Raw genomic sequence first — 22,723 nt, 5'->3', positions numbered from 1 at the left:
CTCTGTGGCCCAGCTCAGTGAGTGCTGTAGTGCTAACAGTGTGTGAAATGGCCATGAAAATCAGCAGCCACATACTTATGAAGAGATTACCAAATACAGGCAGTTTGTGAAACCAAAAGACCAAAGGAAAAAACAACCCACATATAAAACCCTCAGAGAGAAAATCAGGATCCAAAGTTGTTATAACACGTTACTTAAATGTCCAGTTTTCAACAAGAACAACCACCATCAAATTATGAGGCAAGCTAAGAAAAAGTAAAATGTGACCCATATTGAGAAGAAAAAAAGAAGTCAGCAGGAATGGACTCTGAGTGAACCCAGATGTTGGATTTAGCTGACAAAGACTTCAAAGTAGTTATTACAAATGTGTTCAACTAATCAAAGGAAGCTATATTTAAAGAATTAAGGGAAAATATGATGACAATGGTTCAATAAATAGACAGTCTCAACTAAAAAACCAAAAGATAAAAAGAACCAAATGGAAATTCTGGAGCCAAAAAATACAATAACTGAAATGAAAAATTCACTAGATGGGCTCAACAGCAGATTTGAGATGGCAGAAGACAGAATTCGAAAACAGACTAAATATGAACAGAGCCCGAGAGACTTGTGGGACGAAATCGATAGTACAAATATACATGTAATGAGATTCCCATTATTTCAAGTAATAATGGTAAAAAAAAAACTTTTCAAATTTGATGAAAAACATTAACCTACTGACTCAAGCCACTCAATGAACAAAGAGATCCATATCTAGATACTGTACAAACTGCAGAAAATCAAAGACAGAAAAAATCTTGAAAGCAGCAAGAGAGAAATGACTTACAGGAGATCAACAATAGTTTAATGACTGACTTCGCTTCAGAAAAATAATAGAAAAATAAATTAAAAATTGGTTCTTCAAAAAGATGAACAAAATTCATGAACCTTTAGCTAGACTGACCAAGAAAAGAGAAGGTAAAAATTACCAAAATTGGGAATGAAAAAGGGGACAATCGCTACCACTCAACAGAAATTAAAAGGATTATGAGGGATTATTATGAACATTTTATGCAACCAAATTAGACAACTTGGTTGCACAAATGCCCAGAAGGACACAAAATGTCAAAAGTGACTAAAGAATAAACAGAAAATCTGATCACACCCTAAAAAGTAAAGAAATTGAATTAGTAATTAATAACCTATTCACAACCTCATCTGTGATGTGTGATGAGTACCACATGCAGTAAAAAAAAAAAAAAAAAGCAGTAGGCACCTAATAAATGCTGGTTGGGTTAAAAAAAAAAAAAAAAAAACTACCAAGAAAGAAAAATCCAGGTTAAAATAGATTCACTGGTAAATTCTATCAAACATTCAAGGAAAAATTAATATCAATTCTACACAAACTCAGAAAATAGAAGAGGAGGAGGAAACATTTCCCAGCTCAACTTATGAAGCCACTATTATTATCCTGATATGAAAGTCAAATAAATCAAAAGAAAACTACAGATCATTATTCTCACGAACACAGACACAAAAACCCTTAACAAAATAATGAGTAAACCAAATCTAGAGTCATATAAAAAAGTATTATACACCATGACCATGTAGAATTTACCTTAGGAATGCAAAGTGGTTTAAAACTGAACACCAGTAATGTAAAAACATCACATTAATAGAAAAAAGGATCAAAACCGCATGATCATCTCAATTGATGCAGAAAAAGCATATGATAAATCCAATACCCATTCATTAAAAAAAAAAAAAAAAACTCAACAAATAAGGAACAGAAAGAAGCTTTCTCAAAATGATAAAGGATATCTACGGAAAACCTACAGCTAGCATCATGCTTAATGGTTAAAGACCAAATGATTTTCCCCTAAGGTCGGGAAAAAGATGTTTGCTTTCACCACTTATTTAACATTGTATTCAAAACTCCTGCCAGTGGAATAAGGCAACAACAAGAAATTAAAGGCATAGGGGTTGGAAATGAAAAGTAATACTATCTTTATTTGAAGATGACATGATACTGTATTCAGAAAATCCTAATGAATCCACATAAAAACTACTAGCATTAATAAACAAGTTTGTAAAGTAGTTGGATAGAACAATAGTATACGGTAACACATTGTGCTTCTATATGATGGCAACAATTTGAATATGAAATTAAGAAAACAATTCCATTCACAACAGCATAAAAAGAATAAAATACTTAGGAATACATTTAGCAAGTGAAGTGTAAGACCTGTACTCTGAAAATTACAACACATTGCTCAGAGAAATTAAAGAAGATTGAAAAAGTGCCATGTTCATGAATTGGAAAACTCCATAAGAAGTCAGTTCTCCAGAAATTCATTAATAGATTTGATTCAGTCCCTACAAAAATTCCAACTAAGTTTTTTTTTTTAAGTAAAAATTGACAAGCTGAACCTAAAATTCACATGGAAATACAAAGGACCTAGAATATACAAAACAGCTCTGGAAAAAAAAAAAAAAGAACAAACCTGGAGGGAGGATTTACACTTTTTTACTGGCATAAAGATATATATATATATATATATATATATATATATATATATATATATATATATAATGTGACAGAATAGAGTCAAGAAATAAACCCTTTTATTTACGTTCAATTGATTTTTGACAAAGGTGCCAAGGCAATTCAATGAGGAAAGAACAGTTTTTTAAACAAACGCTTCTGGGAAATTAGATATTCATATGCAAAACAAACAAAAAATGGACTCAGACTACTAACTCATACTGTATACAAAAATTAACTCAAAGTGAACCACAGACCTAAATGTAAGAGCTAAAAATAGAAAACTTCTATAAGAAAACAGAAAATTTTTGTGACCTTCAATTAGGCAGATTTCTTAGATATGACACCAAAAGTATGATCAATAAAAGAGAAAACTGATAAACTGGAATTTATCAAAATTAAAATCTTTTGCTCTTCTAAAGAAAATTGCTCCATTAAGAAAATGAAAAGAGAAGTTGTGTGTCAACTTGGCTGGGCCATGATTCTCAGGGATTTGATAGTCATATGATGGTGTGATCACTTCCATGATGAGATTTGATATTATGTGATCATCCCTACAATGGGATCTCTGTGAGTGGCCAATCAGCTGAAAGGGAGTTTCCTTGGGCGTGGGCATGTATTGAAAATAAATGAATATTCTGGCAACGCTTATGGGGTTTTGCTTGTTCTGGATCCTGCAGCTGGCTCTTGTTTATCTGATTTCTGGTTCTTAGGTCTTAAACTAGCAGCTTACCTGCAGCCTTGCCTGTCAATCTGTGGGATTTGTCAATCTTCACTGCCTGTGAACAAGAGCCCTGCTCTCCGACCTGCTGATCTTGGTTTTGCCAGCCCCTCTAGCTATGTGTGTCAGGAGAAGCCTGACCCACAGACTTGGGACGTTCCAGCCTCTACAACCGTGTGAGCCCTTTCCTTGACCTAAACTCTCTCTCTATATATATATATTTATATACTTTACTGGTTTTGCTTCTCTAGAGAACCCAGCTTAAGACATTTGGTACAGAGAGTGGTTCTAGGGAAACAAAATTGTAAGAATGAGTTTTCTAAATTGGTTCTTAAGTCTAGTTAGTCTTAAAGCTGTTGATGACTCTGCTTCTAGTAGTAAAGAGGGCACTGCTAATCCATGGTGTGAGGTGGCAATTCAAATACTCAAAATATCACTGCCAATAGATCAGGTATTGGTGAAAGGTGAGGCTCTGGGTAACTGCATGTGTGATACCTTTGTACAATTTTGTCAGAATGAGAATTTTAAGGAAGCTGGTTGGTTGGTCCTACTTTCACTAGACAAAGTGGTGAAAGAAAGAGATGAGATCAGGGCTTCAAAGTCAAAGCTCAAGTGCCACATAAATGACCTTAAAGTTTCCACTTGTGCTTTGAAACAAAGCCTTATTTCTTGTAGTAACAGAGCTGATATTGCCAAAAAGCAAACCCAGAGTCTTACTGTAAGAGTGGCTGAATTACAATGCCAACTCAACTGTCAGCCTTGAGAGGTGTCTGAAGTTAAAGTTAGGGCACTGATTGGGTAGAAATGGGATCCTGAAACTTGGGATGGGGACATATGGGCAGATAATCAGGAAGCTGGAGACATTGAGCCCCTGGATTCCCTTGAATTACTCCCACCAACAGAACCAGCCCTGTCACTCCCATCTGAAGGGATTACTCCATGTTTGTCTGCTAAACCATCTGGCCCAGGAAAACCATTAGCCCCTCCATCTGCCTCTAAAGAGCCCTTGTCTGAGTCATTGCCTGAGGCATCGCCTGAGGCATCACCTGAGACAGATGCTTTACAAGACAAGCTGAATGTTCTCAAAACTCTTCCCCACTATCAGTTTTGGCTTCTACACCTATAACTAGACAAAGGGTGAAATACAAAATGTGACCCAGGAGAAGTAGGCTACACTCAAAAAGAACTGCTTGACTTTTCTAATACATACAAACAGAAACCTGGGAAATATGTCTGGGAATGGCTATTAAGGGTGTGGGATAATGGTGCAAGGAACATACAGATGGATCAGTCTGAGTTTATTGATATGGGTCCACTAAGCAGATTCTTCATTCAATGTTTCAGTTGGAGAAGTTAGGAAAAGATCTAATAGTCTATTTGGTTGGGTTGCTGAAGCATGGATTACGTGGCCTACATTAAATCAAGTTGAAGTACAAGACCTGCCTGGGTATACCGTAGAAGAAGGTATCCAAAGAAAAAAGGTGAAGAAGGTATCCAAAGACTTAGGGAAATTGGCAATGCTAGAGTGGATTTATCAGGTTAGACCCAAAGACCCACACATGGAGTGCCCAAAGGGCACATCTTTTACCACAATGTTGAGGAACAAATTTGTGAAGGGAGCCCCAGGCTCCTGTGATTGTTTTTATGCAAATCAGACTTGACAGTGGGAACTGCCCTAATGGAATTAAGACACTTAACAACAATGGGGCTGATTGGACCCCGTGGTAGTAAAGGCCAAGTGGCTGCACTCAATCGAGAAAGACAAGGTAGGCATGGTTACAGTAATGGACAGTGGAGTCAAAGCAGTAATCAGGATAGTCTTTGACTCATATGGACTTATGGTGTTGGCTACTTAGTCATGGTGTCCTTAGGAGTAAAATACATAGGAAATCTACTAAATATTTACTTGATCTGTACAACTGGATGAATTCTAGGTCAGGTGAACAGTAGTCTAACTCGAATTGCTACAATACAGTTAATGATCCCTCAGTCAATTCCCAGACTTGAGCAAGTTTAAAGACGCACAACCCCTTGAATGAAGGGGAGGGCAGGTTCCCTTGAGTAAGGACTTCAGTACACTGCCGAAAACTTATACAGTTAATCTTTCTCCCAGCCTTCCCTAAAGCGATCTAAGCACTTTTACAAGAGTGACTGACTGTTCCTTGGGGAAAAGGAAATAATCAGACTTTTTGGGTATTACTGGATACTGGCTCTGAACTGACACTAACTCTAGGAGACCCAAAACGTCACTGTGGTCCACCAGTCAGAGCATGGGCATATGGAGGTCAGGTTATTAATGGAGTCTTAGCCAATATCCATTTTACAGTAGGTTCAGTAGGTCCCCGAACTCATCCTGTAGTGATTTCCCCAGTTCCAGAATGCATAATTGGAATAGAAATACTCAGCACCCCCACAATGGATCTCTGACAAATGGAGTAAGGGCTCTTATGGCAGGAAAAGCCAAGTGGACGCCATTAGAACTGCCCCTACCTAGGAAAATATTGCATCTCTGGAGGGATTGCAGAGATTACTGCCACCATCAAGGACTTGAAAGATGCAGGGGTGGTGATTTCCATCACATTTCCATTCAACTTACCTATTTGGCCTGTGCAAAAAACAGGTGGATCTTCGAGAATGATGGTAGATTACTGTCTTAGTTATCTAGATTTGCTATAGTGGAAACATCACAAGTGGATGGCTTTAACAAAAAGAAATTTATTTTGTCACAGTCTAGTATGCTACAAGTCCAAATTCAGGGCGTCAGCTCCAGGGCAAGGCTTTCTCTCTCTGTCAGCTCTAGAGGAAGGTCCTTCTTGTCAATCTTCCCCTGGACTAGGAGCTTCTCCACGCAGGAACTCTGAGTCCAAAGGATGCGCTCTGCTCCCAGTGCTTCTTTTTTGGCGGTATGAGGTCCTCATGTCTCTCTGCTTGTTTCTGTCTTTTATATCTCAAAAGAGATTGGCTTAAGACACTATCTAATCTTGTAGGTCTCATCAATATAACTGCCATTAATCCATCTCATCACATCATAGTGATAGGATTCACAACACATAGGGAAACCACATCAGATGATAAATGGTAGACAGTTATACAATACTGGGAATCATGACCTAGTCAAATTCACAGATATTTTGGGGGGATACAATTTAATCCGTGACAATTATCGAAAACTTAACCAGGTGGTGACTCCAGTTGCAGCTGGTGTTCCTGATGTAGTTTCGTTGCTTTAGCAAATTAATACATGTCCTGGTAACTGGTACGCAGCTATTGATCTGGCTAATGCCTTTTTCTCCATACCTGTTTCAAAGGACCATCAGAAGCAGTTTGCTTTCAGAGGGCAAGGCCAGCAATACACCTTCACTTGCCTACCTCAGAGCTACATCAAATCTCCAGCCCTATGTCATAATTTAGTCTGCAAGGACCTTGATCACCTTTCCCTTCCACAAGATGTAATGAACACTGGTTCATTACATTGATGACATCACGCTGATTGGACCTAGTAAGAGAGAAGTGTCCCTGACTCTAGACTTATTGGCAAAACATTTTCATGCTAAAGGGTAGGAAATTAATTACAGAAAAATTCAGGCACCTTCCACCTCAGTGAAACTTCTAGGGGTCCAGTGGTGTGGGGCATGTCAAGATATTCCTTCTGAACTGAAGGATAAGTTATTGCATCTGGCTGCTTCCACAAGTAAAAAGGAGGCACAATACCTAGTGGGCCTCTTTGGATTTTGGAGGCTACACATTCCTCATTTGGGTGTGCTACTCTGGCCTATTTATCAAATGACTCAAAAAGCTGCTAGTTTTGAGTGGGGCCCAGAACAAGAGAAGGCTCTGCAACAGGTTCAGGCTGCTGTGCAAGTTGCTCTTCCACTTGGGCCATACGATCCAGGTGATGCAATGGTGTTTGAAGTGCCAGTGTAAGATAGAGATGCTCTCTGGAGTCTCTGGAAGGCTCCTATTGTTGAATCACAGCACAGACCCTTAGGGTTTTGGAGTAAAGCTCTGTCACCCTCGGAAGACAACTTATTCTCCTTTTGAGAAACAGCTTTTGGCTTGTTACTGGGCCTTAGTAGAGACTGAACGCTTAATTGTGGAACGCCAAGTCACTATGCAGCCTGAGTTGCCCATCATGAACTGGGTGTTGTCTGACCCACAGAGTCATGAAGTTGGACGTGCATAGCAGCACTCCATCACTAAATGGAAGTGGTATATACGAGACTGGGCCCAAGCAGGACCTGAAGGCACAAATAAGTTGCACAAGGAAGTGGCCCAAATGCCCATGGCCTCCACTCCTGTCACATTACCCTCCATCTCCCAGTTTGCACCTATGGCCTCATGGGGAGTTCCTTATGATCAGTTGACTGAGGGAAGCTTGTGCCTGGTTTACAGATGGTTCTGTGTGATATGCAGGCACCACTAGAATGTGGACAGCGGCAACACTGCAGCCCATTTCTGGGACCTCCCTGAAGGAGAGTGGTGAAGGAAAATCCTCCCAATGGGCAGAATTTCAAGTAGTGCACCTTGTTGTTCACTTTAGTTGGAAGGAGAAATGGCCAGACGTGCAATTGTATACTGATTCATGAACTGTGGTCAATGGTTTGGCTGGATGGTTAGGGACTTGGAAAGAACATGATTGGAAAATTGGACCCAAGGATTTATGGGAAAGTGGTATGTGAATAGAATTCCCAGAACAGGCCAAAGAAGTGAAGATATTTGTGTCTCATGTGAATGCTCACCAAAGGGTAACCTCAGTAGAGGATGATTTTAACAATCAAGTGGATTGGATGACATGTTCTGTGGAAACCAGTAATCCTCTTTCCCCAGCTACTCTCGTCATTGCTCATTGGGCTCATGAACAATGTGGCCGTGGTGGAAGGGATAGAGGTTATATATGGGCCCAGCAACATGAACTTCCACTCACCAAGGCTGACTTGGCTACAGCAACTGCTGAGTGCCCAATCTGCCAGCAGCAGAGACCAGCGCTGAGTCCCTGATATGCCACCATCCCTCGAGGTGATCAGCCAGCAACCTGGTGTCAAGCTGATCACACTGGACCACTTCCATCATGGAAAAGGCAGCGTTTTGTCCTTACTGGACTAGAAACTTATTCTGGACATAAATTTGCCTTCCCGGCAATGCTTCTGCCAAAACTACCATCCATGGACTTACAGAATGCCTTATCGACCATCATGGTATCCCACACAGCACTGCCTCAGATCAAGGGACTCACTTCATAGCAAATAAAATGGTGCGGTGGGCCCATGCTCATGGAATTCACTGGTTTTACCATGATCCCCACATCCTGAAACAGCTGACTTGATAGAATGATGAATGGCCTCCTAAAGACACAATTAGAGTGCCAGCTAGGTGGCAATACCTTGCAGGGTTGGGGCAATGCTCTCCAGAAGGCTGTATATGTTCTAAACCAGTGTCCAATATATGGTGCTGTTTCTCCCATATCCAGGATTCAAGCATCCAGGAATCAAGGGGTGGAAATGGGAATGGTGGCACTCACTATTACCCTAGTGACCCATTCACTAGATTTTTGCTTCCTGTCCCTGTGACCTTATGCTCTGTAGGTCCAGGTCTTAGTTTCAAAGACGGGAATGATCCCAACTGGAGACACATAATTGATTCCATTGAACTGGAAGCTAAAAATGCCACCTGGCCACTTTGGGCTTCTGCCTCTGGATCAACAGGCAAAGAAGAAAGTTACCATACTGGCTGGTGTGATTAATCCTGATTACCAAGAAGAAATCAGATTGATATTACATAATGGAGGTAAAGAACAGTATGTCTGGAATGCAGGATATCTTTCAGGGTGACTCTTAGTACCACCACGCCCTGTGATTAAAGTCAATGGAAAACTACAGTAACCCAATTCTGACATGACTACTAATGGCCCTTCAAGAATGAAGGTTTGGATCACTGGGCAAAGAACCACGACCAGCTGAGGTGTCTGCTGAGGGTAAAGGGAATACAGAATGTGTGGTAGAAGTAGGTAGTTCTAAATACCAGTTACCACCACATGACCAGTTGCAGAAATGAGGACTGTAATTATTATGAGTATTTCTGCTTTGTATGTGTGTTCCTTGTATCATGTTAGGGATAAGAATGACTTTATAGTTGTCCTTATTCAGAGATTATGTATGCTTTGAGGAGATGTGTACAGGTGCCAAGTGGACAAGGAGTGGACTATAATGGTTAAGGTTGTGTGTCAACTTGGCTGGGCCATGATCCTCAGGAACTCTATAGAAATATGATGGTGTGCCCCCACGTGTCTGTCAGTTTGTCGTACTCTGGGGGCTTGCATGTTGCTGTGATGCTGGAAGCTATGCCACCGGTATTCAGGTACCAGCAGGGTCACCCATCGAGGACACGTTTCAGCTGAGCTTACAGACTAAGACAGACTAGGAAGAAGGACCTGGCAGTCTACTTCTGAAAAGCATTAGCCAGTGAAAACCTTACGAATAGCAGCAGAACACTGTCTGATATAGTGCTGGAAGATGAGAACCCAGGATGGAAGGGACTCAAAAGATGACTGGGGAACAGCTGCCTCCTCAAAGTAGAGTGGACCTTAATGACATGGATGGACCAAAGCTTTTGGGACCTTTGTTCACTGATGTGGCACGACTCAAAATGAGAAGAAAAGCTGCAAACATCCATTAACAATCGGAACCTGGAATGTACAAAGTATGAATCTAGGAAAATTGGAAATTGTCAAAAATGAAATGGAACATATAAACATCAATATCCTAGGCATTAGTGAGCTGAAATGGACTGGTATTGGCCATTTTGAATCAGACAATCATATAGTCTACTATGCTGGGAATGACAACTCGAAGAGGAATGGTGTTGCATTCATCATCAAAAAGAATGTTTCAAGATCTATCCTGAAGTACAACGCTGTCAGTGATAGGATAATATCCATACGCCTACAAAGAAGACCAGTTAATACAACTATTATTCAAATTTACGCACCAACCACTAAGGCCAAAGATGAAGAAATAGAGGATTTTTATCAGCTGCTGCAGTCTGAAATTGATCAATGCAATCAAGATGCATTGATAATTACTGGTGATTGGAATGCGAAAGTTGGAAACAAAGAAGAAGGATTGGTAGTTGGAAAATATGGCCTTGGTGACAGAAACAATGCTGGAGACTGAATGATAGAATTTTGCAAGACCAACGACTTCTTCATTGCAAATACCCTCAATCACCAACATAAATGGCGACTGTACCCATGGATCTTGCCAGATGGAACACAGAGAAATCAAATTGACTACATCTGTGGAAAGAGGCGATGGGAAAGCTCAATATCATTAGTCAGGACAAGACCAGGGGCCGACTGTGGAACAGAACATCAATTGCTCATATGCAAGTTCAAGCTGAAACTGAAGAAAATCAGAGCAAGTCCATGAGAGCCAAAATATGACCTTGAGTACATCTCACCTGAATGTAGAGACCACCTGAAGAATAGATTTGATGCACTGAACACTAGTGACCAAAGACCACACGAGTTGTGGAATGATATCAAGGACATCATACATGAAGAAAGCAAGAGGTCATTGAAAAGACAGGAAAGAAAGAAAAGACTAAGATGTATGTCAGAGGAGACTCTGAAACTTGCTCTCGAATGCCAAGCAGCTAAAGCAAAAGGAAGAATTGATGAAGTAAAAGAGCTGAACAGAAGATTTCAAAGGGCGTCTTAAGAAGACAAAGTGTTATAATGACATGTGCAAAGAGCTGGAGATGGAAAACCAAAAGGGAAGAACACGCTTGGCGTTTCTCAAGCTGAAAGAGCTGAAGAAAAAATGCAAGCCTCGAGTTGCAGTAGTGAAGGATTCTATGGGGAAAATATTAAACGACGCAGGAAGCATCAAAAGATGGAAGGAATACACAGAGTCATTACACCAAAAAGAATTAGTCGATATTCAACCATTTCAAGAGGTGGCATATGATCAGGAACTGATGGTACTGAAGGAAGAAGTCCAAGCTGCTCCGAAGGCATTGGCAAAAAACAAGGCTCCAGGAATTGATGGAATATCAGTTGAGATGTTTCAACAAACAGATGCATCACTGGAGGTGCTCACTTGTCTATGCCAAGAAATATGGAAGACAGCTTCCTGGCCAACTGACTGGAAGAGATCCATATTCATGCCTATTCCCAAGAAAGGTGATCCAACCAAATGTGGAAATTATAGAACAATATCATTAATATCACACGCAAGCAAAATTTTGCTGAAGATCATTCAAAAACAGCTGCAGCAGTATATCAACAGGGAACTGCCAGAAATTCAGGCCAGTTTCCGAAGAGGACGTGGAACCAGGGATATCACTGCTGATGTCAGATGGATCCTGGCTGAAAGCAGAGAATACCAGAAGGATGTTTACCTGTGTTTTATTGACTATGCAAAGGCATTCGACTGTGTGGATTATAACAAATTATGGATAACGTTGTGAAGAATGGGAATTCCAGAACACTTAATTGTGCTCGTGAGGAATCTTTACATAGATCGAGAGGCACTTGTTCGGACAGAACAAGGGGATACTGATTGGTTTAAAGTCAGGAAAGGTGTGCGTCAGGGTTGTATTCTTTCACCATACCTGCTCAATCTGTATGCTGAGCAAATAATCCAAGAAGCTGGACTATCTGAAGAACGGGGCATCAGGATTGGAGAAAGAGTTATTAACAACCTGCATTATGCAGATGACACAACCTTGCTTGCTGAAAGTGAAGAGGACTTGAAGCACTTATGAATGAAGATCAAAGACCACAGCCTTCAGTATGCATTACACCTCAACATGAAGAAAACAAAAATCCTCATAACTGGACCAATGACCAACATCATGAATAAATGGAGAAAAGACTGAAGTTGTCAAGGATTTCATTTTACTTGGATCCACAATCAATGGCCATGGAAGCAGTAGTCAAGAAATCAAAAGACGCATTGCATTGGGCAAATCTGCTGCAAAGGACCGCTTTAAAGTGTTGAAGAGCAAAGATGTCACCTTGAAGACTAAGGTGCACCTGACCCAAGCCATGGTATTTTCAATCGCATCATATGCATGTGAAAGCTGGACAATGAATAAGGAAGACCGAAGAAGAATTGACGCCTTTGAATTGTGGTGTTGGTAAAGAATATTGAATATATCATGGACTGCCAAAAGAACCAACAAACCTGTCTTAGAAGAAGTGCAACTAGAATGCTCCTTAGAAGCAAGGATGGTGAGGCTGCATCTTACATACACTGGACATGTTGTCAGGAGGGATGAGTCCCTGGAGAAGGACATCATGTTTGGCAGAGTACAGGGTCAGTGGAAAAGAGGAAGACCCTCAACGAGGTTGATTTGACACAGTGGCTGCAACAATGAGCTCAAGCATAACAATGATTGTAAGGATGGCTGAGGACCAGGCAGCATTTTGTTCTGTTGTGCACAGGGTCGCTATGAGTCAGAACTGACTCAATGGCACCTAACAACAACAAGAACATGATGGTGTGATTACTTCCATGATGAGACTGGATATTATGTGAGCACTTTCATGATGGGATCTGCTGTGAGTAGCCAATCAGTTGAAAGGGAGTTTCCTTAGGCATGGGTCTGTATTGAATATAAGCAAATATTCTGGCAAGGCTTGTGGGCTTTTGCTCGTTCTGGATCCTGTGGGTGGCTCCTGTTCATCTGATCCTGGTTCTTGGGAGTTGATCTAGCAGCTTAAGTGCGGTCTTGCCTGTAGATCTTTGGGATCTGTCAGTATTCACAGCCTGTGAACAAGAGCCCTGCTCTCCAACCTGCTGATCTTGGTTTTGCCAGCCTGTGTGGCTATGTGAATCAGGAGAAGCCTGACCCACAGGGGAGACGTTCCAGCCTCTACAACCGCATGAGCCATTTCCTTGATATAAATCTCTCTCTCTCTCTCTATATATTTATAGGCTTTACTGGTTTTGCTTCTCTAGAGAACCCAGCCCAAGAAGCTGAGGAAAACTAGTAGTGAATCATATACCTGAAAAGGACTTGTATCAAGAATACATAAGGCATTCTTACAGCTCAGTAACAGGAAGACAAACAACCCAATAAAAAACAGGCAAAATATTTTAATAGACATTCCACCGAAGAATATACTCAAATGTTCAGTGAGCACATGAAAGGATGTTATTAGCCATTGTTGTTGTTGTATGCTCTTGATTCCGACCCATAGTGACTCTATTTGACAGAGTAGAGCTGCCCTACAGGGCTCTGAACTGTGACCTTTCAGATAACAGCAGCCCTTAACCAATGTGCCACTAGGGTACAAATTAAAACTACAGTAAGATACCACTACAGACCCACCAGAATGGTTAACATACAAAAGGCTGATAGTACCAAGTGTTAATAAAAAACTAGAACTCTAGTGGGAATTTAAAATGTCATAGCCACTTTCCCAGTGTTTTAAAAGTTAAACATAAATTTAACACAAAAGTTAAACATATATATAAACAGCAATTCCACGCCTAGGCATCTATCCAGGAGAAAAAAAAAAAAAATACACATCTATACAAAGAAATATATACCAATGTTCACAGTAGCGCTATTCATAACAGCCCAAAACTGAGAACAATCTGATAAAGACAATGTGGAACATCCATGCAATAAAATAATATTCAGCAATAAGAAGGAATAAAAATACTGATACATGCTGTAACATGGATGAATATCAAAAAAACAAACAGAATTCTAAGTGAAAGAAGCCAGACACGAAAAACTACATATTGCATGATTCTATTTACTTGAATTCCTGCAAAACCCAAATGAGCCACTGAGAAGTACACATCATTTCTGTGGTATTCTTGCCAAAAATGCAAAACCTGGCTCTAATTGCAAGGAAACAACAGTCACATTGTGCGGCTCTCTACGAAATAAAGGAGCCCTGGAGGCGCGGTGATTAAGCACTCTGCTGTAACCTAAAAGTCGGTGGCTCGAACCCACCAGCTGCTCAGTGGGAGAAAGATGTGCGGTCTGCTTCCGTAAAGATTACAACCTTGGAAACCTTATCGGGCAGTCCTACTCTGTCCTACAAGGTCACTATGAGTCGGAATCAACTCAACGACAAGCTTTTTTTTCAACAAAACACCTGGCCTCCGTGGTGGCTCAGTGGTAGAATCCTCACCTTCCATGTGAGAGACCTGGGTTCTATTCTCAGCCAATGCACCTCACGTGCAGCTTCCACCCATCTGTCAGCGCAGGCCTGCATGTTCCCATGATGCTGAACAGGTTTCGCTGGAGCTTCCAGACTAAGATGGAATAGGAAGAAAAGTCTGGAGATGTACTTTTGAAAATGAGCTAATGAAAATTCCTGTGGGTCACAGCCGTCCAGTTCCATTGTGCACGGGGTCCCCACGAGTTGGGGCCAACTGGATGGAAGCTGAAAACAACTCTTAAAAAATATCACGGTCATGAAAGGCAATGGCCAAATTACTGTTCCAGATTGAAGGAGGCTAAGGAGATGTGAAAATTAAATGCAATGTGTGGTGTGATGAATTACTTTTGGGTGTGGCCTTTCTAGCCATGGTCTTGTAACTCTCATCCAGGTGATGGGGTGATAGGGTAATTGTGGCCTACCAAGGGGACTGGTCAGTTTTGCTTTAAAAGAGAGCCAATTCCAGAGCAGAGAGGAGGAGCCCACCACCACCAAGGAAGGAGAGACCAGCAGAAGAGACCCAGCAGCAGGAGACGGCATGGTGGGCTTCCCAGTTCACAGTGAGGGAAAGCTGAGTGCCTTTGGGCAGAGACTGAGGGCCAGGGAGAGGCATGCCTGCAAGCACAGCTGGGGATAGGCTATCCTGAAGGAAGAATTGTATCCTGAGTGTTCTTGAGCCTGGATTTTAACTATTACTTCCCTAATAAACCCCATAATTGTCAGTATGATCTATGAGTTCTGTGTGGCCATTGCAATGAATTATTAAACCTGGCAGAGTGCTGTGGGAAGGACAGTTGGTGTCAGAATCGACAGATGGGGGAGAAAGGAGGTGTGTCTGACCTCCATCTCATAGCAATCAGCCTTGGGCTGTTGATCTTGGTTCTCCTTCCCCCTTGGGTTGGATGAGGTCAGACACCTCCCCAATGCTGTTTTTTACACAACATGTGATCTTTGACTGGATCATGAAAGGAAGAAAAATACTAGGATAACTGACAAAATCTAAATACTGACTGTGAATTAGATATTAAATTTCCTGATTTTGGTAATTTACCGTGGTTATGTAAGCAAATATCCTAGTTTTAGGAAAGGCTCAAGTATTTAAGGGTAAAGGGGCATGATACCTGCAGCTTACTCTCAAATGGTTCAGGAAAAATGAATATGCATTTATCAGAGACATGGAAAAAAAGGCAAATGATAAAACAAATGGAGCAAAATGAAAACTAGATACATGGGAGTTCAATGTACTATTCTTGCAAGTTTGATATTATATCAAAATAAAGCTTTTTTTTTTTTTCTAAAAACTCAGATATATATGGTGGCACTTAAGTGTCTTACCTCACTTTTCTTCTTCACATCTACTTCCATTTTACCAAAACCATCTTTTTCTAATGTCAATATAATCAGATATTGTCCCTTCCCAAAAATGTTTCATGGTATCTAATGCCACAAAGTTCAAACCATAGTATGATATTTGCAGCCCTTTATACCCTTATCCCCATTTATCTTTCCAGCACTGCTTCTCAGATTCTTTCCCCCAAACACTTTCAGGTCCCTGAGTCTCTCTGTTCATACTACTGCCTGGCATATATGACCCTGAAATCCTTTTCATCTATTACGGCTCAGCTCAAATGTCACCTGTTCTGCTTGGCCATAATGTCAGGCTCTTTCTCTGCACACATGCTGTATTAAACACCCCTCCCCCCAACTCCTTTAAAAAAATTGATTTTTCATGTCCAACTTGCATATTAGCCCATTGTTGGACACACAGTAGGTGCTCAACCTTTCTCAACTCCTACTATAACTTAATTTTCTATTCTTTCCACTAAATATGTGGAATTATTATTTTTTTAAAGCAGAGGCACTAAGCATATTTTGTTACTACAGTACTTGGGCAGGAAATAAAGATTAAACAGTGCCACACTGTAGCTATTGGCTGAGAATAAATATATTTATTATATAATAAATATAATTCATTAGAGACATTTTCCAGAGTTATTAGTGACCTTCAACCTGAGGCTATATACCTGTTAGCAACAGGGGCTTCTGTTTATGAAAATTCTTTAAAATCATTAAATTCTTTGAAAATTTTCCATTTAAATTCCTTAGTCTTAAGGATTTGCAAAATGATGTTCACAGACACAGAGAAAACACTTGGAGGCCGATTATTTTCCACGACTGTATCACCAATCAGGTCCTGAGGGCTCAAGCAAGCCTAAGGAATACACCGCAAGAAGTAAAACAATTAAGGGACAGGAAATAGGGAGTAGAAAAAAAAAGTGAGGGGGGAAAAAAACCCACTTATTAATTTCCTAACCTAAAGGTTTCTAGGAAATTCCTAACAGTGGGGTTAGGAATGGGGGGCGGGGGAGGGTGGATTTGCAAAATCAGACCAGATTAGTTAGGGATTCTACAGGCCATAAATCACAACTTGCTGAGCAGTTATTATTGCTTCCAATGAAACTAAACATGCATTTATATTTTTAAAAATCAAGCAGGGAAATGGGCTATAAATCCCTTCTGCATTTGTCTTATAAAAATGCACACTGTACTGAAAGTACACACACGTTTGTTTATAAACTTGTCTTGGTGACAGTATAATCGGATTAATTAAAACCACCCACGGAAAACCAGAGACCATATAATTTGTATAACCAAAGAAACTACTTTTGCTTAAAAACAACACATTTCATGTACACACATAACATAACAGATCTGAAAGTCTGGCATAAATCCACCTTATTTTCAGGCCTCTAAGTTTTTTGTTTTTTAAACTATCTCTACCCTTCACCTAAAAAGACTGTTCGGCTTCTCGGCTACAGGTGGGTGTCGGGACGCACAGGTGCCCCCGCACAGGCACCGCCGCAGCCAAGGCCTCGTCTCGCTCGACCTCCGCTCCCCGCCCCCCAGGCTGGTCCTGGGCCAGCGGGAGCCACCTGCACCCTCTCCCCTCACCCCTTCCTTTCCTTTCCAGGGGCCCCCAAAGGGGAGGGCAGCCCCCTGCCCTCCAGGAACTTTGCCTCTTTCCCTTTCTGGGATCCTCCAAACAGACCTCACTTATCCCTCCATCAACCCCCCGCCCTCCACCCCCTCCCCACCTCGGGACTCCACTTACCGCGCGGCCGGCGGCGACCGTGACGCAGCCTCGCGCAGCCTCAACCCCCGCGCCCGCCGCCAGCTCTCGGCAGACAGTCGCAGGCGCAGCTGGTCCCCAGCGGGCGTTTCCTGGCAACCGGGACGCTCAGGCCCAGCGGGGCGGGGCGGCTTCCGGAGCTGGTCGCCAGGGCATCACTGCAGGAGAGGCTTGTCCCCAGGGCTCATCTCTTGGTGGGTAACCTTTGGGCCAAGGCTCCAACGTCTGGGTGTGGACGCAGCAGGAGCTCCTCCTCTGAGAACCCTTTAAGGGCTATGAAGAAAGCACCCAGGAAACATTGTAACTATATTTTCCCTTAAAACTGTTATGGGTGGAAACCCTAGGTTCCAGCTCGGCATGATGTATTGGCCTCGGTGGGAGAACAGGAAAACCAAAACTAAACCAAACCCGTTGCTGTCCAGTGGATTCCGACTCATAGCGACCCTATAGGACAGAGTAGAACCATCCCATAGGGTTCCCAAGGAGGGCCTGGTGGACTCGAAGGGCCGGTCTTTTGGTTAGCAGCCCTCGCTCTTAACCGCTAAGCCGCCAGGGTTTCTGGAGAGCAGGAAAGGCACCTTTATTTTGTTGTACAAGGAAAGGAGTCGGTTGGAGTTGCTGCTGCCAAGACTGCTCGCCAAAGGCGGGCAGGCCAGTTACTTTGAAAGAGGTTTACAAGTAGGCAGTTCATATAAATTATGTCAGCAACATTCTTAATCACACTACTCTGACACAAGTATGTTTTACATAAAAGCAGAACTCACACGCAAAGGCTGCGGGGAAGGGGGAAAGCCAAGCAAAGAAAATGGGATTAAAAAAAAAAAAAAAACAGTACCGTTGGGGCTGTCTCACTGTGATTATACTAATTCCAGTTCCTTCACAAGGCATTGAGCGCATAAAATTGAGAATATGTAAATACTGAATATTGATTAGTCTGTTGCCCCACCTGGGCAGAGACTTTCAGTTGGTAAGATCTTCCATTATCAGTCATTATCCTTTGGACCTGCCTTACTGTCTAACTAGCTTTTGAGCAAAATTCTATTGGCTTTTCTGTGACAAACAGCTATCAATTAGCTGTGGTACCTTACTTCCATTTTCATAATTGTTGTAAGGGAAAGCAAAAGAAAGTTTTATTCGGCATATATTCAAAAAGGCAAAAGTGGGACGCAGACAAACATGTTGCCAGAGCCATGTCTGCCTGAGTCCAAGGCAATAGTGCAGAATAAGCAATGGGGAAATGGATAAGCATGCTGCCACAGCCATGTCTGTCTGAATCCAAGGAAGGTTACAGAGTCATTATTAACATTATAAATGAGCAAAACCATTAAAAGCTTTACCTTTTTACAGCTTGGCTAGAAACTGTGATCTTACATTTTCAATTGTCTTTCTTAATGATCATTGGTACAGGTTGCAGTAACCAACAGTCAGGAGGGTCTTCATTGGTCCAACAAATTTCTATTCACTAAATGTTAATAGAAAAAAAATGAGAGTGCAAAGTCTTTTGTGTTCTGGCTTATGTGACAAGTTCCCTGAAAGATATTTTCCAAGATTATCTCAGCTATTGTCTTTATACCTCAGAGCCCAGTTGATGTGTCCTTGTGAGCCCAGCTCCAGCTGGGTCACATTCTCTCTGCTCAAGGACAGGCAGTAATGACTCCAATATTATTTCCTAAATCATAATCCAGCAAGCATTGGAAACTGTACTAGTACTTCAAGCTGATTTAGAATAAGCCATGTTTCAAAGTCATGGAAACTCCATAGACACATCCAAACTCCCTGAGGGACCAAATTGCTGAGGGCTGAGGGCCATGGTCTTGGGGAACACCTAGGTCAACTGCCATAACATAGTTTATAAAGAAAATGTTCTACATTCTACTTTGGTAAGTAGCATCTGGGGTCTTAAAAGTCTGTGAGCAGCCATCTAGGATACTCCACTGGTCTCACTCCTTTGGGAGCAAGGAAGAATGAAGAAAACTAAAAATACCAGGAAAAGATTAGTCCAGCAAACTAATGGACCACATCTACCATGGCCTCCACCAGACTAAGTCCAGTACAACTAGAGGGTGCTACCACCACTGACTGCTCTGACAGGGATCACAATCGAGAGTCCTGGGGAGAGCTATAGAAAAATGTAGAACAAAATTCTAACTCAAAAAGACCAGACTTGCTGGCCTGACAGAGACTGGGGAAACCCTGAGAGTATGGCCCCCAGACACCCTTTCAGCTCAGTAAGGAAGTCAATCATGATGTTCACCCTTCAGCCAAAGATTGAACAGGCCCATAAAGCAAAACAAGACTAAAGGGGTACACCAGTCCTGGGGCAAGGACTAGAAGGCAGGAGGGGACAGGAAAGCTGGTAACAGAGAACTCAACGTTGAGAAGGGAGAGTGTTGACACGTTGTGGGGTTTTTAACCAATTTGCCATAAAACAATACGTGTATTAACTGTTTAATGAGAAACTAGTTTGTTCCGTAAACCTTCATCTAAAGTACAGTATAAAGAGAGAGAGAGAAAAAAAAAAAAAAAAAAGAATAAGCCATGTTTGCCACCCAGTGGGAAAAGTCAAGTGAATAATGTGATGAATGCTATAGGCAGGTAAATGTATTAAGCTTGGGAAAGATAATTTTTGCCAAAGCTTACCTTTCTTTTTCCCAAAACTAACTTAAAAATACATGTTAAAAAAAAAAAAACATGTTAAGAACACATAAATACTTTGTTTTAGCATCAATAAAATGTTGCCCATCATGCTCCAATTTAGGATGTCCATACTTTCCTTCTTCCCTCCGGTGATTCTCTTCCCTTTTTCACATCTATCTTCAGTTCTTCCTAATCCTTCATTTGCTCAGAAATATGCTCATATCTCCTGCCATCTTTAGAAAACAAAAGCCAGAAACAACCACTTTTATCTCCTCCCTCTTTACCTTCACGACCAAACATACTTCCACTAAACTTAAATCTACTCAAATTTAAATCTACCCATTTCTATATAGTTTCTGCCCTCATCATACTACAGAAAAATTTCTCAGGATACCAGTGATCATCTTATGTAAAAACCCACCGCCCTTTTCAATCTTCATGGTACCTGATCTCTACAGTTTTGGAACTGGTAACTACTAGCTACTTTGCTCACTTCGGAAGCACTTCACAGTTGGGGCCCATCCTTGTTCTCCAGCTTCATGTCCTCTTACTTTGCACCCTAAGGTCTGCCACATTCAGCATCACTATTCCTTGAGCAGGAGGCCTGGTGGTGCAGTGGTTAAGAGCTATGGCTGCTAACCAAAAGGTCGGCAGTTGGAATCCACCAGCTGCTCCTTGGAAACTCTATGGGATTGAATCGATGGCAACAGGTTTGTTTGTCTTTTTTGGTATTCCTTGAGCAAGGTCCTTGGGTGGCACAAACAGTTAAGTGCTTGACTACTAGACAAAGGTTGGTGGTTTGAACCCACCCAGAGGCAATTCGGAAGACAGCTCTGGTGATCTGCTTCCGAAAGGTCACAACCTTGAAAACCTTATGGAGCCATTCTATTCTGTACACTTGGGGTTGCAATGAGTCAGAGCCAACTCTGTGGCAACCAGGAACAACAAATTCCTTGCACATGCATTATTTTTGGCATATATCTCTGTCTAAACTTCAGCTGTCTACCTGTCTTTCTTCCTGCACTCAATAAACTTCTCATTATCTATCAACAACCTGGTTGATATATAGCTTTTTTACAAAAAGGCTTTGCCCAAAAGAATCAAGCATAGCCCTTTGTACCTCTTTTTAATACTACATGGAAGCAGCAGTCAAGAAATCAGTGTACTGCAACGGGCAGATCTACCGCAAGAGATCTCTTTAAAGTTTATGAAAGCAGTCTTCACTTTGATGACCTGACCCAAGCATGGTCTTTTTCAATCACCTCATATGCATGTGAAAACTGGACAGCAAAAAAGGAAGACAGAAAAATTGACACATACGGGACTTCTGGCCAACCTGGCGCTGTAGACAAAAGTACCATGCTGTCCCTCCACAGCAAAGTTCCGAAAAATTAAGTAAAACTGAGACAAACGTCATTTCTAGAACCTGAAGCATCAAATGAAGAGATAAAGAACTCAGCCAAGCACCGAATGGAATAAGAAACTGACAGAGGACAGAGAGTGAGGAGACAGACGCGTGGAGGGTCCCATCAATTAAGGCAGCACTGATCCGCCATCTTGGGCTCCTGTCAGAGATGGGCAGACGGGAAGCACGGGAAAGCAGCTTTGCGGAACTTCCGGTAGGAGACAGAGCACCCGGTAACCAGTGACACAGGCTTTCCCACCCCCCATTCTCTCCCCACTGCTCTACCTCTGAGCTTGCTGGCTGGCTGTGGTGGCCCCGCCGCCTGGGAAGTGCAGCGTCAGTACCGCTTGGATTTGCCCACCCACTTTGGAGATTGGCAGACAGGGAGTGCTGGAAAGCTGCTTCACGAAGTTCCCGACAGGAGACAGAGCAGCCGGTAACAAGCAATGTATGCTTTCCTAACCACTCCCCCTCCTTTGGATTCCTCTCCTTCCCATCAGCCACGGCCAAGAGGCAGCTGCTTTGGCCTCAGGCTGCTTGGATTTGCCCTGCCCACACTGGCCAGGCCCATGAGCTGGTCGTGGTGGTTCTTTCCGTCTCTTTTGGTTTCTTCTGTGCCTCCTACCACCTCTCCCTCCTTTCTCTGAAACACCTGGCTCCATGTGCCATCTTTGCTTCTTTTTGAAAGGCTGCGAGGCCACCCTGACTGGCGAACCACTCCTCTGGCCTGTGACACCACACTGGTGGGATGCCTGGGGCTTTTTTTCTCCTTGTTTTGCTTTGTTCTGTTTTCTTTTCGCAGCCACGTAGGTGGGATCCTTGGGGGCATTTCATTTTTTCTTTTCTCTTTTTCCCTTTCTTTCTTCATTTCTCAGTTCTTGTCTCTCTACATTTATCTTCTTTTCTTGTCTCCTAAATACCTGGTGCTGTGTGAGATCTATACCCTCTCTAGCCAAGCTTTACTGAGCAGCCCGGGAGCCACTTCTCCAGTCTTAACAGTCCCACCGGTGGGACTCCGGGACTCCTGAGGGCTTTTCTTTTTCAAATTATTATCTAGTTATTTTTTTTGCTTTTTCCTTTTCTACATTTCTCGGTTTCTCATCTCTCCACGCCACCTCGTTGTT

At 42.0% G+C, this 22,723-nt stretch overlaps 1 protein-coding gene across 4 annotated transcripts in view; it reads right to left on the bottom strand.

The window, feature by feature from the left end:
• CDKL4 (cyclin dependent kinase like 4) overlaps window positions 1–17,611 on the bottom strand; it is a 76,498-nt gene extending 58,887 nt beyond the window's left edge. For 2 of the 4 annotated variants that reach the window (XM_049870300.1, XM_049870303.1), the window contains exons 1-2: window positions 17,540–17,602; window positions 14,398–14,521 (exon numbers count right to left, since the gene is read on the bottom strand). The gene's annotated coding sequence lies outside the window, so the exon portion shown is untranslated. Of the gene's footprint in view, window positions 1–14,397; window positions 14,522–16,451; window positions 16,519–17,539 lie in introns of those variants that run through there. The other 2 variants (XM_049870301.1, XM_049870302.1) reach the window with 2 other exon arrangements.
• Between the last annotated feature and the right edge of the window lie 5,112 nt (window positions 17,612–22,723).

This window comes from Elephas maximus, chromosome 26 (genome assembly GCF_024166365.1).
Source record: "Elephas maximus indicus isolate mEleMax1 chromosome 26, mEleMax1 primary haplotype, whole genome shotgun sequence".
Taxonomy (NCBI): domain Eukaryota; kingdom Metazoa; phylum Chordata; class Mammalia; order Proboscidea; family Elephantidae; genus Elephas; species Elephas maximus.
Note: the sequence above shows the minus strand (reverse complement) of the source record. Positions and strands in the feature narration are given on the sequence as shown.